Genomic DNA, 6,580 nt, shown 5'->3' on the forward strand with positions numbered 1-6,580 from the left:
AAAATTTTGAAAGTGGCAAATCAACAGAGATATATTTATGTGGAGATATACTCAACATGTACGACATATGAAGGGGGGAAACGTTGTATACAACATAACAAAATCAGTTTCAAAGTGCAAGCCACGCGACTGAGCGAGATTAAGAAGGAGACCCTCGCGGCACCGATATCAACGTGGCGAGAGTGTAAGAAGTCCTACGTCACGAGTTTGTGTTGGCTGTTTGCTTGGCAGGAGCGTCGCGCTTGCGCTATAGTCTGTGATTTCTTCCGTCATGCCGGAGGCAGAGCTGGCTGCCATTACGGAACCCACTCGAGCGATCTCGGGCGCGGCAATTACGACACAGTTTTGCGTGGTCATGTGGGCAGCTATGTTTACATCCCAGCCGGAACTGCTCCTGCCTAACTAGGTGCTCTTTGAAGGCGAAACTGTGACTGAGTGTGCCAGAAATGTCTTCAAATAAAACGTTGTCGCGCACAAGGGCAAACAATTTTCTCATCCGTGATGAGTGGGTGATTAGCTACATATTACAAAAAAAGAGAAATTCCAAAATTTTTGTGCCATTGCTTCATCCAGCATGAACGAGCTGCTCTGAGCATACATTTTAGTCAAGTAACAAACTCGCAATAAGCAGCGTCTAGCAACGCTTTTGTAAGCTCCATTGAGTTGAAACTGCAGGAAGAAGGTTTGAAGTCGGTGAAAAAGGGTCGGAGAACCCGCATTGAACGTGAAAAGTCACCGAAGGCGCCGAGAACCGTGATGAAAAATTGTCATCACAACGTAATGACGTCACACGCCATCAGAACTTGCGGTCATCATGATTGTAAATAATGTGACATCACCTGTGGAATGCCACCATTGCTTGAGGAATGGCGATACGGTGCCCAGCCGAGGGACTGCAAAACAACCTTGGTTAACAAAGCTTGTCGTAGTAAGGAAGAGGAGAGGGAGGGATCAGTGCGATTGATTGCAAAGAGAAAGCATTTTGGAGCATGTGACCTAATTCTTGGTGCAACTGAGTGGTTTATTGCCCTCAGGTCAACCAGCTGCTCTAAAATTATTGGCAAGTTTTGATAAAGTAACGATATTCATTCCATCAAACCACTTTGGTCCACCACTAGGAGCAAAACCATGCAATTTCGGGGTAAGGACGTCTTTTTTTTATTGACGGCGCATGGAATTTACTCCGCTCGCTAGGTTAAACATCACAAAACCGAGTTAATACGTTCTTAGTAAAAAGTATAGTTATGCAAAATAAATTCATGTGACTACATGCAATGAAGAGTTTTCACATTTAGGCGTTTTTCCCATTCTCCTTATGACACACATCACTGAGCAGTGGTAGCAATAAACATGTTACTCCTCGTACAGTAAAAAAGATATACTTAACAGAAAAGTATTCAAATTTATTACCCGCGTCATTACACTTACATCATAGGCAGTATATTATCATTGTCATAAGGAAAGCCAGCCTATTATTGATCTCTCGGGTAGACTTGCAAATAGATTTTCTAGTAATTTTCCGTTTACGATTCCTTAAACATTTAGTCCACGCTCTCGAAGTGAGTGCGTGTAGGTCGCATACTAGAAAAAATTGGCCGCGTATCTGCGTTCTTCAATGAGAATGTCGTCAAAATATAATAGTTTTCTACCGGTAAATCGAGCCATTTATGTATTGCCTTGCTTCAACGGCTCTTTTAGGTTGAATCAGCTGCATCTGGCTGGTATTGATAAATACAGTAGGTGCTGCGTGAAATATGTACGCCATCTATCAGTGTCATCGAAAACTATAACCGAAGGCCACTGCCTGGTGGCAGCGCCATATCGTCTGTGGAGCGCTGTTTGTGCATAGCACCGCAAACACTAGGGTGTCTGAATTACGTATCTATGTATTTTACAGTAAAGGAACACCCCCTTATACTTATGTATTGACGCGGCCCCTCAAATATTCATAGTATTTAATTTTTGGTCAACAGTAAGTTCACAAGTATGAACGCAGCCACGAACCAGTTCAAGATGGTTTGGCGGTAAGCATGAGATTAAACTTTGCGTCGGTAACCGAATCGCGTGACAGACAGACAGACAGACAGACAGACAGACAGACAGACAAGACAGACAGGCAAGACAGACAGACAGACAAGACAGACAGACAAGATAGACAGACAGACAGACAGACAAGACAGACAAAGTGACAGACAAACAGACAGACAGACAAGACAGACAAGACAGACAAGACAGACAGACAGACAGACAGACAGACAGACAGACAGACAGACAGACAGGCAGGCAGGCAGGCAGGCAGGCAGGCAGAGACAGACAGAGACAGACAGACAGACATACAGACCTGCGGCGAAACAAACACCGTGACCCGTGACCTGCAGCGAAACAAACACATTGTTGTTGATGTTTAAGAATGTAAACCTCAAGTGAATCAAATCGCCAATTCGAAGCCAGTGAGCTGCAAACACGTATTTTGGATCTATAGCTCGCTACACCCGGGTACCGGTACATGATAAGTATTTTGCGTATAGCGGTGTGCCGGACAAAAATTTCTAGTAAAATACGAAGCATTGCATTAAGTATTGTATTTTTACGTCATCTTGTGTCTGCTTGTGAGCGTGTGCTATTGTAAAACGCAGAATTCATTCACTCTATGCCAGCAGTACTACGCTAGTTTGCAGAGCTTAAAAATTGAGTGCTATTCAGTGTTGACTCGATAATTCTTAAACTTTACACCAAACATTAAAACCACTGTGTACATAATTTAGGCCGTATACAATTTTTAGCAGTTTTAATACGTTCAATTTTTTTATTTCCTAATGGAATCACCTAAGCGTAAGGAAAACGAAAAATTTGAATGAGCTCGCATAAACAGGAACATAGCATTTCAGGACACTCATTGTTCGTAATAGTTTTTGTAAACAAGGCTGTGTTTAGATTGCTCTATAGTATACGCTGTGTTATTGTTTGCACCGAAAAAGAACGATAACAACGATACACACTGCAGCTGTAATTTGAACGTACAATTCGATGAAGGGATAGAATGTTGCGCCAGTTAACGTCATTATGCAAAAAAAGGCCGATCAATAACGCCTGGATTGGGTCAATTAGCGCACAATGAGTCCCTTCTCGAATGTCACCGGACAAAGAGTGTCTGCGTTTCTTTTATATATATATATATATATATATATATATATATATAAAATATATATATGTAGCATGAGTAAAGGCAGGGAGATTAACGAGCAAGCAAGGATCTCTTTTGCTACCCTGCACTGGGGAAGGGGAAAGGGGAAACAGTAAAGTAAGGGAAACGGGATGAGACAGAAAACAGAAAGAGAGCGGGAGGGAAGAGGAAACGCCACGTGAGAATGTGACAATTATTCAACGAGGCTGGTAGATCGCAGGAACTTCAGTATAGGGCCTTTGTTGCTTTCTGTCGTGAAGCTCGATCTTTGCGGCATTGCAAAATTAATTTTTCGGAGAGTGGCTGGTTGTCGAGGCGTGCAAACACTGCAGACATGGACTGCCTCTGATAGTTGTACTGAGGACACTGACACAAAATACATACGATGGTTTCGTCAGTGCCGTAATGGTCACACGCAGCACTGTCTGCCTATCTGATGCGGCAAGCAAACGCGTTCGTGTAAGACAACACCAGCCTCATACAGCAGAGAACGGTTGTCTCAAATCTGAATAACTCGGATTGAATGAAAAGTCGTAGTATGGATCTAGATGGTGAAGACGGGTGTGCAGAAATCCGCGCGTGTTCCAAGAGACCTGCTGTCATCGTTTGTGAGCGTATTAGTCCTTGCTGTTTCGTCACTCCTTGACAGTGGAATGGGATCCATCAAGCTATTTTTGTGAGAGTTCTTTGCTGCATCGTCGGCATGCTCGTTATCAATGATTCCACAGAGGCCTGGCAACCGTTGAAAAGTTACGCCATGTCCTTTCTGCAGTACTCATTGATACAATTGTCTTGCTTCAAGCACGAATTGATCACGAGGTCCACGACATAGAACAGTTAGAATAGAATACAGAGCTGGTTTCGAATCGGTGAAAATGCACCACTTGAGAAGTGCTTCTTGATCAATCCTCCGGAGTGCACAGCGAAGTGCTGCTAGCTCTGGGGATGTCGATGTTGTTTTGAGAGACGTTCCAAATTGAATGGTTTTAGTTTTTGCCGGGAAGATCACAGCTCCTGCCGATCCCCCTAACATTTCTTGAACTATCCGTACAAAGTTTAACGTGGTGTTTGTATCCTTTGTGTAGCATAAGTAGAGTCAGCTGCTTCAAAGCTGGTGTCGACAGATACGCCTTTTTGGGAATTCTCGGCATTGTCAAGCGTAGGTTTGAACGGTGTAAACATCAAAGGGGCGAACGAAAAACAAATAAAAAACGTGACTGGACCCCCATTATAGAAATCCGTATAACACAAAAATGAAACGTGTTTTTGCAAAGGTAGTTGAACATTTATTGTGCACCATTTCAGCACCAGCAACAAATTGCAAATATTAGGAACGGCAAGCACACCTCAAGCAGAAAGAACGCACGACATTGAATTCTTAGGACGAGCGCGGACTAACAAAAAAGAAAGAGGCACAAAACGAGCGCACAAACATACAGAGAACAAAGGTGAAAGAAATAGGCCCCGTATCTGCATGTAATCTGCAAATGTCGTCGAAAGAGGATTGTCTTGCGTGTGGATAGAGTGAACAAAACATTTATTTGACGTTTTGCGCAAGAAAATTGGTGAATGGTATTCTGGAGGCGCTGCGTTAGAGTGCCTCGAGCGCGCAGCGGAGGCGAACGAGCGCTCAAGTGACGTCATAGAGTTTTGTAACATTAGCTAGAGGGGACTCTGGCGCTGCGATCGTTCAGCGACCATGGGAATGATGGGTAGTACACACATTTGCCTAGTCTTCGTACTTGCGGGCGGCAAATAGTACTTGCGGCTTCATTTATTGTTGTGTTTTGCTTTTGTTTCAAAAAAAAGATTCAGCCCTTTTCTTTCTTTATTAGTTTATTTTGTGCCAGTACAGAGAATGAAGCGATGGCAAAAGGCTGAAAGCCTGACTAAGGGCCTTTGCTCCAAATACAGTGACGCAGACAGGCTGTCATAAGAATTTTGCCTGATACAGAAAAAATATAAAAATGTACAAAAATACAAAAGATACATTTGCAAATACTGCAAATTGAACTTCGTGACCTGGTTTGGAAAAATAAGTTTAGAAGAATAAGATGGTGAAGCGCAACCGCTGAACATTTGCTAATATTTGTTTTGTGAGAAAACAGCTCCAAGCCACACGGAGCCAAATGCAGGCCAGAAGTACGAATATTAGACAAATGTGTGTACTGCCCATCATTCCTATGCTCGCTGAAGCGCCGTGCGTTGCAGTTCCCGTAGACACTAGCACCAGAAAGCTCTCTAGTGTATATTAAGAAACTCTATGAGTCACGAGGAAGAAGTGTCTCTTCAGAAGAACGCTTGTTTCAGCGCTCTGTTTCATTTTAGTGAAATCATCGGTCTTTTGAGGTGCCTCGCCTCTCCGTCTTGCGGTGATGGACATGGAGCATGCCAGAGGCCCGCCTGGTCACAGGTCCTCACACCCGTCAACCACAAGGAAGTCGTGGCTTTCCCAGTGACACTGAGGACACTGATCTCTATTCTATGTCGGAAGACGACACATCCAATGGCAGCTTTATACCTGTCCGGGGTAAGAGGGCAAAGAGAAGAACGGCGAATACAGCAGCATCATCTCCTGCAAGCTCAGCGACTGTGCATTCAAGGCCTGCGCGCTGGCCGCACGTCATCATCTTCATGCCCGAAGATCCATCAAGCAACCTACGGCTCCCGAACAGGCAAGCCCTTTCGGTTGCTGTCGAATGTGCGGTGCCACATAAAATTAAGGACGTACGAGTAAACCCAAGGAAGAACATTCTCGCCATAGACGTGCACGATGTGAGTGCGCTAGGACAGCTGCCGCAAATTCCTGAGCTAGGGGGCATTAAAATGTGCCCCTTTATCCCGATGGATGACAAATCAATTGCCGGTGTAATTTATGACATCGACACTGCCATTCCTAATGCTGACTTGTCTACCCTCATCAAGCCTGCAAACGAGGAAACTGTCATTACGCAAGTGCGGCGCCTTGGAAATACGCGCTGCGTAATAGTGTTTTTTCAAGGGAGATTGCATACCATCCCACGTTAAAGTTGGACATTTTCGACATCCGGTTCGATCATTCATCCAAAAGCCACTTTAATGTCATCAGTGCTTCAGGCTAGGACACGTCAAGGGCGTATGCCCCAACTTACTACTGTGTCCCCGCTGCGCTGAATCTCATGCTGAAGACGCCTGTCGGGCGACTACTCTGAAGTGCGCCAACTGCAGTGGTCCTCATGCTGCCTCGTCGAACGACTGTCCTCGAATCCAAAAGGAGCGCGCGGTTCTCAGACAAATGGCCCGAGACAACTCAACACACAGGGAGGCAGCCGAAGTAGTCCGGCGTCGGCGTCGACGTCGGCATCATCGAAAGTCTTCAAAGAAGGCACATTCCCGAGACGCTCCTTCCCACTCTTT

Source organism: Rhipicephalus microplus, chromosome 3 (genome assembly GCF_043290135.1).
Source record: "Rhipicephalus microplus isolate Deutch F79 chromosome 3, USDA_Rmic, whole genome shotgun sequence".
NCBI classification, from domain to species: Eukaryota; Metazoa; Arthropoda; class Arachnida; order Ixodida; family Ixodidae; genus Rhipicephalus; species Rhipicephalus microplus.